Here is a 12,686-nt window from a genome sequence, read left to right as displayed (position 1 = left end):
TTCCAGAAAAGTCCTAGTAATTTATATTTCTAGTAGCAATACTGAGAGTGCCTCACTGCACTTTTATCTTAAGGACAATCAGAGCTGGGACTAAGCGTTTATCGATATACAAAATGTTTGTTGCCATATTACTTATATCAGACAAAAACTGTAAACAATCTATCTCATAGTAATGGTTAAAGACATATTCTTAAAATTGAAATTATATAGCCATTAAGATTATTATTATTATTTTTAATATTTTTATTTCTAGGAGAGAGAGAGAGACAGCGTGAGCAGGGGAGGGTCAGAGAGAGAGGGAGACACAGACTCTGAAATAGGCTCCAGGCTCTGAGCTTCTGAGCTGTCAGCACAGAGCCTGACGCGGGGCTCGAACCCACGAACCGCGAGATCATGACCTAAGCGAAAGTCGGACGCTTAACCGACTAAGCCACCCAGGCGCCCCCATTAAGATTATTTTAAATAATCTTTAAGAGCATGGGAAAATGTTCTCAATATAATTAAAAGTAAACAAGTAGAGGGGCACCTGGGTGGCTCAGTCGGTTAAGTGCCTGACTTTGGCTCAGGTCATGATCTCATGGTTTATGGTTCGAGCCCCGCGTCAGGCTCTGCTGACAGCTAGCTCAGAGCCTGGAGCCTGTTTTGGATTCTGTGTCTCCCTGTCTCTCTGCCCCTCCCCTGCTCATGCTGTCTCTCTCTCTTAGGAATTAAAAAAAAAAAAAAAAAAAATGAAAACAAGTAGAAAACTGCATAGACGATATGGTCCTAATTATGTCAAAAACAAAACGAAACTCAAAAAACTGTAGGTAAAAAAAAAAACCCAGAGGGAATATGCCAAAATATGAACACTGGTTAATTCTAGTTGTAGTGTTATGAAAGATTTTTACTTTCATGCTTAAGTTTTTCATTATAATGAAGATGAATAACTTGGGGGGAGGAGCCTATTTTTCTTCATTTGTCTTTGCTAGTTATAAAGTAGTTGAAAAATGGAACCATTAATTATTCCGCAGGCATATAGCTAATGAGGGTTTAATTGAATCCGGTAGTAGCAGAGAGAACCTACTATGTGTAGTCATTAGTATTGGTTTGACAGGGAATCTGGCCGTAAAAGGATTGTCAATCTGGGATTACCTCCTAATAGGGTATGTCTTCCTCCTCGTCAAAAGTCTTAAGCACTAAACTGACAGCACTGGAGACGAAAGTGCTCTCTTCACCCAAGTCCAAGTGGGGTTCAGGCAATGGCAGCATTTGGCTAATACATGTACGTAGCTTCCCTCTTCCCCTCCACTTCTGTACTGAATTCCTAGAAGACAGAGGGGTTTCTTCTGCTGAGAGAACACTTCCGTCCGTGTGGGCCTCGTTCTTGGCCTCCCAGCTCACACAGCCAATGGAAAGCATCAAGAGCGGCCAGCAGGGACGAGAACTCGTTAATATTGATTGGCTTGTGAAGTGGTAAGGCAGGCCAGCTCAAATCCCTAACCAAGGTGCTCATTTATTTGCAAGGTAGGATCATGTGCCTCAGAAACACACCAAGAATAAGAGATCAGTCTACTGTAGGTGAATAAATAATGGGCACGGTTCATTTAAATACACCTGGGAATTTGCATTTTTCTATTAACACATGCTTATTTTGAACATTTAAGAGACATAACACCTCTCTTGAGCATTATGAGCTTTTTAGCATATCAGCCAGGGTAAGCCTGATAAAATATCAGATGTCCTAGTTCTGCTTAAAAATCTACAAAACACACACAAACTTGTACCTAAATGTTTACAGCAGCATTGTTTATGACAGACAAAAGGTGGGGACAGCTCAAATGGTCATCACTGAAAAGGGACAAACAAAATCCAGGACAGGCATATGACGTAATGTACGCAGCATTAAGGAGGAATGAAGTATTGCTAGAGGCTTCAACGTGGAAAACATTATACTAAGTAAAAGAAGCCGCTCATGAAAGGCCATATATATTATGTGGTTCCCTTTACATGAGAAGTTCAGAACAGGGAAATCTACAGAAACAGAAAGTAGATTATAGTGGTTGCTGAGGCCTGGAGGAGGGGGTTCTTTCGAAGGTCACGAAAAGGTTCTAAAAGTGACTGTGGCTAAAGGTTGCACATATCTGTAAATATACCCCAAACCAGTGAACCGTATACTTTAAAGGGATGAATTGTATGGTTCATACGTGATACTTCAATAAAACTGTTAAAAAAAAACAACAAAACCTCAGCCCTTCAGTGCTCTCTAACTTATTGTGCAAACCAGCGCTCGCAACAGCAGACAAGACTCCCTTGTGGGGCCCCAGATTCCGCTCTGACCACATCTCCCTCTCCTTACCCAGCCTCCCCATCTCCTCGGTCTCACTGCCTGATTGTGCCCGAGATGTTCTTCCCTCCGTCTGTTTGGCTCACTCCCTCACCTCCTTTAAGTCTTTCCTCAAATCTCTTAATGTGGCTTTTCCCAATGCCATGCTGAGGAGGGTGACTTACCCCCCATGGTCCCCCGTACAATACCAATATCTTCGTGCCTTGTTTTGCTTTCTTCTCCCATAGTATTTATCACCTGATTTACTATCAAAGTTACTTATTTATCAAGTTTATTATTTATTTCTGTCTCCATCTGCATTAAAATACAAGCTTCACGGGGTGCCTGGGTGGCTCAGTTGGTTAAGCCTCCAACTTTGGCTCAGGTCATGATCTCACAGTTCGTGGGTTCGAGCTCCGCGTCAGGCTCTGTGCTGACAGTTAGCTCAGGGCCTGGAGCCTGTTTCAAATTCTGTGTCTCCCTCTCTCTCTCTGACCCTCCCCCACTCACACACACTCTCTCTCTCTCAGAAATAAATAAAACATTAAAAAAATTAAAAAAAAAATACACGCTTCACGAGGGTTAGGATCTTTGTTTCATTCACAAATGAGGTATCCCATGCTCATTTACTGAGCTGAATTTATTTGATGAATGAGTGAGTGAACTATTAACATTATGCTGTTCTTGTGTGTTCAATATGTATTTATGAATTCTAAAACTCTCAACTAGGGCAATAAGATTTCCGACTGTTCCACATAGATGTTGGCGAAAATCTCGGCCGTGCTATGGAACAACTTGTGTCATATATGATTCCTAGAAGCTGAAATCTGACCCCTGCCCTACCCCCAACCAGCAACTGAGGGTATATTCGGCAGGTATGACTAAGGAGAAAAATGAAGAAGGAAGTTGGTGGGGGTGAGGGGGTAACTTCATAAGAAGGGAAAACACGGAGACCGGAGACCAGTCTACATTGCAAACCTGCAGGGACCCCAGAGACACAACTAACCACTCAGGGAAGGCACAGCTACATATGTTCAGACCCCTGCTAACTCCACTACCCAGAGCCTTTTTAGGGCAGGTCCTCTGCCTTAAAGAGGTCCCTGTGACCGGTTAGTATCTCTTTTTTTCCCCTTTGTGTTTCATTAGGCACAGAAAGAGAAGGGAAAGTAATACAAAATTCATATTCAACTTCATATGGCTATGGAGAGAAGACAATATTGACTGCCTCTCTTTATCCAGAGGCAAGTTTATTAAGAATGTTGCTAAGGAGATAATTAGCTTCTGCAAATTCCTTGGTGTCTTAGCAGCAAATTGAGGCCTTCTATTTTAAATGGTGTTTGAATCGGGGCGCCTGGGTGGCTTAGTCAGTTAAACAACCGACTCTGGATTTCAGCTCAGGTCATGATCTCACCATTCACGGGATTAAGCGCTGCCTGTGTGTTAGGCTCTGCACTGAGCATGGGGCCTGCTCGGGATTCTCTCTCTCCCTCTCTCTGCCCCTCCCTGATTCTCTCTCTCTCTCAAAATAAATAGATAAACTTAAAAAGAACGGTGTTTAAATCTGAACAAAGATGATCACAATTACACCTACTCGGAGCAGGCCCTGTGGAAATTAATCCCATAAGGACAGAAAGCCTGTGGGACTCGGCTGTACTGTAACCAGTACCTGCATCACTGAAAAATATGGTCACAGAAGAAAGAAGATGCTTAGATACCACATTAACCAAATGAAAGATAAAAAAATCATGGAATCAGATCACCTCATTAGATGCAGAAAAAGCATCTGACAAAATTCAACATCCATTTTAGATAAAAATTCTCAACGTACTGGGTACAGAGGGAATGTACTTCAACATACATAATAAAGGTCATCTATGACAAGCCCACACCCAACATCAGAGTCAATGGTGAAAAGCTGAAAGCTTCTCCTCTGAGATCAGGAACGAGACAAGGATGTCCACTTTCACCACTTTTATTCAGCATAGTATTGGAAATCCCAGCCAGCACAATGAAGTAAGAAAAAAAAAAAAAAGCATTCAGATTGGAAAGTCAGAAGTAAAACTCACTGTTTGCAGATGACATGATGTTACATATGGAAAACCGAAAGACTCTACCAAAAAAGATATTAGAATAATTCAGTGAAGTTGTAGGACACAAAATCAATAAAAAGAAATCTATTGCATATCTGTTCACTAATAATGAGTTCATTATTCTTAGAGAAATTGAGAAAACAATCCCATGTACAATTACATCAAAAAGAATAAAATACCCAGGAGTAAATTTAACCAAGGAAGTGAAAAGACCTGTACCGAAAACTATAAGACACTGATGTGAGAAAATGAAGACACAAATAAATGAAAAGATATTCCATATTCATGGATTAGAAGAATTAATATTGTTAAAATATCTATACCACCCAAAGCAATCTACAGATTCAATGCAATCCCCATCAAAACTCCAATGACATTTTTCATAGGAAGAGAATAAAAAATTTTGTAGGGAACCACAAAAGACCCTGAATAACCAAAGCAATCTTCGGAAAGAAAAGACTGGAAACAACGTGCTCCTTGATTTCAAAATATATTACAAAGCTATAGTAATCAAAATAGTATGGTATTAGCACAATGACAGATCAATGGTACAGAACATAGAGCCCAGAAATAAACTTTTGCATATATGGCCAATTAAGTTATGGCAAAGGAGGCAAGAATAAACAATGGGGAAAGGACAGTCTCTTCAGTAAATAGTGTTGGAAAAACTGGACAGGCACATGCAAAACGATGAAACTAGACCACACACACACACACAAAAAGTCAGAATGGATTAAAGACATGAATGTAAGATCTGAAGCCATGGGGCACCAGGGTAGCTCAGTTAGTTAAGTGTCTGACTCTTATTTTGGGCTCAGGTCATGATCTCATTACCTCAGGGGTGAAATGGGGCCCTGCATTCAGCTCTGTGCTGTGTGTAGAGCCTGGTTAAGAGTCTCTCTCCTCTCCTTCTGCCCCTCCCCTGCCCACATGCACACACACATGTGCACTCTCTGTCTCTCAAAAAAAATTTTTTTTAAAAACAGATCTAAAACTCCTGGAAGAAAACATAAGCAGTAACCTCCCTGACATTAGTCTTGGTGATAATATTTTGGATTGGACACCAAAAGCAAAGGCAGGAAAAGCAAAAATAAACAACGGGCACTGCACAACTAAAAAAGCTTCCACAAAACAGAGGAAGTCATCAACAAAATGAAAAACCTACTGAATGAGAAAATATTTGCGAATCATATATCCAATAAGGAGTTAGTATCCAAAATACCTAAAGAACTCTCGTAAGTCAATAGCAAACACAAAGTAACTAAACAATTCAATTAAAAACTGGGCAGAGGATTTGAATGAACATATTTCCAAAGAAGTCAGTCGTGCGGAAGGCCAGTGGGTACACGAAAAGACGTTCGACATCAGCAGTCACCAGGGAAACGCAGATCACAACCAGGAGGAGCTCTCACCTCGTACCTGTTAGAATGGCTGTAATCAGAAAGACAAGGCATACCCCGTGTTGGCAGGCTGTGGAGAAAAGGGAGTGCATTTGCACTGCTGAGGGAACATAACTTGTTGCAGCCTCTATGGAAGAGAGTACGGAGGTTCCTCAAAAAATTCAAATCAGAACTACCATATGATTCAGCAATTCCACTTCTGGGTATTTATGTAAAGAAAACAAAAACACCAGCTCAAAAAGATATACACCCCCCCCCCCGCCATGTTCATTGCAGACTTATTTTCTTTTTAAAAAAGTATTTATTTGAGAGAGAGAGAGAGCACATGTGTGTGTACAGGCAGAGAGGCAGGGAGAGAGAGAATCCCATGCAGGTTCCATGCTGTAGCACAGAGCCTGACATGGGGCTCGATCTCATGAACCATGAGATCATGACCTGAGCCCAAATCAAGGGTCAGATACTTAACTGAGCCACCCAGGTGGCCTGCAGAATTATTTTCAATAACCAAGATAAGAAAACCTAAGGGTCCAGCTACAGATGGATGGATAAAGAAAATGTGGTGCATATCTAGACAATGAAATAATATTCAGCCATAAAAAAGAATGGAACTTGTCGTTTGTGGAAACAGAGAAGGAGCTGGAGGGCATTAGGTTAAGTGAAATAAATTAGACAGAGAAACACAAATAATGTATGATCTCACTTACTTGTAGAGTCTAAACAAAATAAAATAAAACCAAGCTCGCAGATACAGGGAAACACATGGGTAGTTGCCAGAGGCGGTGGGGGGTGGGGAGGAGTGAGATGGATGAAGGGAGTTGAAAGGTGCAAAACTCATTTTCTACAATAAGTCAGTCAAAGGGATGTAATGTACAGCCTGGCAACACTAGTTAGTAACGCTGCATTGTATACTTGAAAGTGGCTAAGAAAGTAAATCTTAAAGTTTCCCATCTCAAGAAAAAAATTTTCTTGTAACTGTACGTATTGATAGATGTTAGCTAGACTTACTGCTTACTGTGGTGGTCGTTTCGTAATGTATACAATCAAATTATTATGCTGTGTATTTGAAACTAATATACTGTTATATATCGATTATACCTCAATTTAAAAAAAAAGAAGGTACTCGAGAAAGTGCAACTTAAATGATAACGTTTAACTTTTGTGTTTCAGAGTTTATTTATTTATTTTGAGAGAGAGAGAGAGGTAGAGAGAGAGAATCCCAAGCAGGCTCTCCACTGTCAGCACAGAGCCCAATGCGGGGCTCAAACTCATGAACTATGAGATTATAACCTGAGTCAAAACCAAGGGTTGGACACTTAACTGACTGAGCCCCCCAGGTGCCCCTAAATTAGAACTTTGAATGGGAGGTTGAATTTCAGATTCAACATAATGTATATGTCCATTTAAAATCTTGATGTATTTTAGGTCTCCCAGGATGAAGATTATTAAAATTGCCACTTGAGAGAGAAGGTTACATGTAATTTTCTAGGATGCAGGAAATCATTTTTGACCTATCTACCATGACATTAAGTATCTTGCCCCGAATCATAAAGCCATGGTGGTGCTGGGATCAGACTGCGGAATAAACCTGAACCTGTGCTGATCTCAGGTTTTACTTAAGACATCAGGGAAATCAATGACCTGTATCCCAGAAACATCCCGCATCAGGCTCTGTGCACTCAGGAGGGAGAGGAGCCCCTCTATCAGAGCATCACGCTTCTAACTACGAGACAGGATTTCTTTCCTGTTTATTGGGAAACCCACTAATCCAAAGCCTTGTGGGGTGGCCCTTACCCACATTTTACATGATTCCAAGCATAAAGGACGGCATTCCTCATGCATATCTAAAAGTACACTGTTTCCTGGGGCGCCTGGGTGGCTTAGTCGGTTAAGCGTCCGACTTTCGCTTAGGTCATGATCTCGCGGTTCGTGGGTTCGAGCCCCGCGTCGGGCTCTGTGCTGACTGCCGGCTCAGAGCCTGGAGCCTGTTTCAATCTGTGACTCCCTCTCTCTCTGACCCTCCCCTGCTCATGCTGTCTCTGTCTCTCTCTCCTAGAAATAAATAAAACATTAAAAAAAAAAAATAAATAAATAAAAGTACACTGTTTCCTGATCACCACAATCTATAATAATACTTCTGTGCTGTAGAACTCTTGGGGTCAATGCTGTGTGCCACTTATTTCTTTGGGTTCTTCCTTACGAAATAACCCACATATTACATAGGGAATTGTATACGAAACCCCTTGCATAAAAATTAAACCCCAACAATTTACAGAAACAAACTATTAAACTTACTCTCCCCCAAATCAGATTTCATTGCTAGCTCACAGCAGCCCTACTATATCCAGTTATGATACTGATTTTAAAAATGTTAAGTTTTAAATATAAAAATACTAAATATAAATATTAAATTTTTAAAAATATTAAATTTCCACTTACTGAGAGTCTTAAGAGAGGACTTCCGCAACTTGCTTAGCAACACCCAAAATAGCCCACATTCATCATGAAAATGGAACCTTTCCAATAAAAGCTGAACTTAGGGGCGCCTGGGTGGCTTAGTTGGTTAAGCGTCTGACTTTTGCTTAGGTCATGATCTCGTGGTTCGTGGGTTCGAGTCCCGCGTCGGGCTCTGTGCTGACTGCCAGCTCAGAGCCTGGAGCTTATTTCAGAGTCTGTATCTCCCTCTCTCTCTGACCCTCCTCTGCTCACGCTGTCTCTCTCTCTCTCTCTCCTAGAAATAAATAAAAATACTAAAAAAAAAAAAGCTGAACCTAAATTGCTTTTGATTATTTAAGCCTTTTGATAACTGATCTCTGAAATACAAATTCCACTATCTTTTTACTGATAATGATAAATTTCACTATTTACCTATTAACTAGAGGTTATATATTTATAAAAAAAATGATAAATACCTGATTTGGGATCATTTTTATATTATAGCAAACAGTAACTAATTTCTTTTTCCAGGTTGGTAGTTACCAAAGTAACTCCCTCATTCTTAAAACGTTTCATTGATTCGGGCCAGCAAACATCTTTTTCAAGATTTAATGAACCTTCTATTGCTGAGGTTATCAGCTCAAACATAGCATCCTGTTAGGTCAAATCGGGCTACTTGGAAGAATGTAATCTAAAGCTTTTGCAAAAATGCCTCACTTTCTTATTTTTACATAAAAGATTATTTTCTCAGGAACTAGGAAGTATTTTAGGGTATAGGATTAATATGATTAAAGAAAAATGAGGGATTTGAAAATATAAGGAAAGAGGAAATGAATAAAAACATCAAGAAAATTTGAAAAAGAAGCAAAAAGAACTTACAAGCATAAAAATAGAACCTCTGAAGTTAAAACCTGAATGGACAAATTAAACACAGATTAGACACAGATGAAGAGAGAATTATTGAACTGGAATACTCATCTGAAAAAATTACACAGAAGGCAGTGCAGAGAGATACAGATTGATAATATCAATGAGAAGTTGAGAGACACAAGGTATCTCGTAGGAGTTCCAGAAGGATGGAACGGAGGAAACGGAAAAGCAGCAATGTTAAGAGAAATAATGACTGGAAATCTTCCAGTAATACTGTCAAACATGAATTTTCATACCAAGGAAAATATGTATAAATCCACATTTAGATACATGACACTGAAACAAGAACATCAAAAACAAAAAGATAATCTTAAGAAGAATCAGAGAAGAATATATTGCCTACAACCCAAAAAATAATTATACTGAAAGCAGACTTACAATTAAAGTTATATTGTTATACAATATACAATATAAAGTTATACAATTAAAGTTAATAATTATGCTGAAAGCAGCAACAATTAAAAATAATATTCATATTTTCTGACTTTTAAGTTCTGAGAATAATTTATCAAGCTGGATTTCTAAACTTAATAAAGTAAGATATTTTTATAAAAAAAATCAAGTTGACTAGTAGCTGAAAGAACTACTAAAGGATTTTTTAAATGTTTTTAATTTTATATTGGGGAGAGGGAGAGAGAGGGAGAGAGAGAGAAAGCAGGGGAGACAAAGTCTGAATCAGGCTCCAGGCTCTGAGCTGTCAGCACAGAGCCAGAAGCGGGGCTCAAATCCACGGTTCATGACCTGAGCCAAAGTTGGACGCTCAACTGACTGAGCCAACCAGGTGCCCCAAGGATGTTTTTAATAAGAAGAAAATTGGATTAGAAAGAAGGAGCAGGGTGAAAAGCTGGGAGGGGGGAAGCAAATACATAATGACAACTGAAAATAATAATGATGATTAATTTGGGAATTATAAAAACAGGATGGAACCAAAATGCTGGACAATGATAGCTTCTCGGCGGGGAGGAAGCTGATCAGAGATCCTTCACTCGATCATTGCAAGATCCTTGTATTATTTGTAAGAAAGGCAGACACAGATTACTTAAAAAAATTTTTTTATAACGTTTACTTATATTTGAAAGAGAGAGAGAAAGAGTGCGAGTGAGCGCAAGCCAGAGAGAGGGAGACACAGAATCTGAAGCAGGCCCCAGGGTCTGAGGTGTCAGCACAGAGCCTGACGTGGGGCTTGAACTCATAAACCACAAGATCATGACCTGAGCCAAAGTCGGACACTCAACCAACTGAGCCACCCAAGCACCCTGGACACAGATTACTTTTAACCTGTTTCTTCATTCATTCAACAAGTATCTTTTAAGGGCAGGTAAAACTAATCTATAGTGACAGAAGTCATAATAGAGATTACTTTGTGGGAGTTGTGACAAGGAGGGGACATGAGACAAAGGGAGCCTTCTGGGGGGACTGGTGACATTTATGACTTGGTTTGGGTGGTGGTTGCACACTTTGTCATATTTCACTGAACTGTCTGCTTACCATTCACACACTTCTCTGTATGTGAGTATATGTTTCTATAATTATAAAAGGAAACTACCACACAATTTACTACAAAATAAAATTTTGACAGATTATAAAGCTGTAACTTTAAATGCAACCCCAAAAAATGGAAAAACAGAGGCTAGTATTTATATAATTTTGCCTGGGAAGGAACTAAGAGTGGCATCAAAGGCAGAGATCACTGGTAGTTTTCAGCACATAAAAGTAAAAATAAAATATAATAAAAGCTGTTACACAAAATACTGTAAATACTACAAAACAGATCAACAAAATATATAACAAATGGTCAATATCCTTAATTATACACATATAATTAATAAAAATCGTTGGGAAAAATAACCCAATTATAAAATGGACAAACAATATGAACTGGGCAAATAAATAAACTTAAAAAAAAAAATAAAGGGGCCCCTGGGGCATCCGACTCTTGGTTTCAGCTCAAGTTAAGATCTCGTGAGTTTAAGCCCTGCATCGGGATTCTCTCCATCTGCCCTTCCCCCACTCATGCTTTCTCTCTCTCTCTCTCTCTCTTAAAATAAATGGGGGCACCTGGATGGCTCAGTTGGTTAAGCGTCTGACTTCAGCTCAGGTCATGATCTCACGGTTCGTGGGTTCAAGCCCTACATCGGGCTCTGTGCTGACAGCCAGCTCAGAGCTTGGAGCCTGCTTCAGATTCTGTGTCTCCCTCCCTCTCTGACCCTCCCCTGCTCGTGCTGTCGCTGACGCTCAAAAAAAAAAAAAAAAAAAAAAATTAAAAAACATTAAAACATAAATAAATAAATAAACTTATTTCAGAAAAAAAACGGTCTGAAGAGATCAAACTGTAACAATGGTTAGACTGTGGAAGCTTTTCTTTTTTCTCTTTATATTCTCTGAATTAAAAGAATTTAAGAATAAATGTGTATTACTTCCATGATAAAGGGGAAAAGTTACATTAAAAGGCCAAATAATAATACAAACAGAAGAAGTACACAAACACCTCCAAGTGGCGCCCAGTGTATTGATGCGCTCAGGGCTCAGCATGGATCTCTCGGGGTCCCTGACCGTTGACTTCCACTATCAGGCCATAGTTCTCCATCTCCTCCTCCTATGTTTTCTTCTCTCAGTTTTTTGTTTTTTTTTTTTTAGGTTTATTTATTTGAGAGAGAGAGAAAGAGAGAGAGAGTGCACGAGTGGGAGAAGGGGCAGAGAGAGAGGAGAGAGAGAGAATCCCAAGCAGGCTCTGCCTGTTAGCACGAGCCCAGGGTAGGTAGGGCTTCATCTCCAAACCCATGAGATCATGACCTGCGCCACAATCGAGAGTAGGAGGCTTACCTGACTGAGGCCCCCAGGAGCTCCCCCCCACCCCGGACCCTTAGTTTCCAAATTAATTTTCCTAAAACACTGTGACCCTCTTGTAATTTTTACTGCTTAAATACTTGCAACGATTCTTCAGTTTCTACACAAGAAAGTAAAAATTCCTCAGCCTGGAATTCAAGGCCTTTCACAATGATGGCATTCAGTCAACGTTCTTCTCACTGTGCACATTCCAGCTGGTGGACTACGTGCTGGTCTTTTCCTGTCCATGTTGCCTACAGCACCTATAACTTGTTCCCGTGGTCAACTCTGCCTAGAATGTGTTCTTCCCCCTCATGTCCATTTTCTATCCATGGCTCAGCTTACGCACTACCTTCTCCATGAAATATTCGCTTCTTTTTCTCAGTCACACTGAGAACCCATGGCTCTTTAGTCCGTCTCTCCAGGCCCTTATCTTGTTATGTTTCATGTTCTAGCTTTCCTACGAGACAGTGACTTCCCTGAGGTAGGATCTTTATCTTATTTATCTTTGTATTCTTAGTACTTGCGGAATAAATGTAATTAATCAACAAAACAGAAAAATGCATGGAAGTCAATACCATTACCCTTTAGTATTTTCAAAGTGCCAGTCGGTCTGTGGCTATTAAGAGTTCTCCTTTTTTGAACATAAAAAACATAAATTGTTAACAGCACACGCTGGTCCTTATACACCAGGTCTTTTGAACT

The 12,686-nt window shown here is 39.9% G+C and overlaps 1 protein-coding gene across 1 annotated transcript in view; it reads right to left on the bottom strand.

The window, feature by feature from the left end:
• Window positions 1-12,686, bottom strand: part of VPS45 (vacuolar protein sorting 45 homolog) — a 60,832-nt gene that overhangs the window by 13,667 nt on the left and 34,479 nt on the right. The gene's annotated exons all lie outside the window — the stretch shown is intronic.

The sequence above is a fragment of the Hyaena hyaena genome, unplaced genomic scaffold (genome assembly GCF_003009895.1).
Source record: "Hyaena hyaena isolate Hyena2069 unplaced genomic scaffold, ASM300989v1 scaffold_284, whole genome shotgun sequence".
Classification (NCBI taxonomy): domain Eukaryota; kingdom Metazoa; phylum Chordata; class Mammalia; order Carnivora; family Hyaenidae; genus Hyaena; species Hyaena hyaena.
This window is presented reverse-complemented; position numbering and strand designations above follow the sequence as displayed.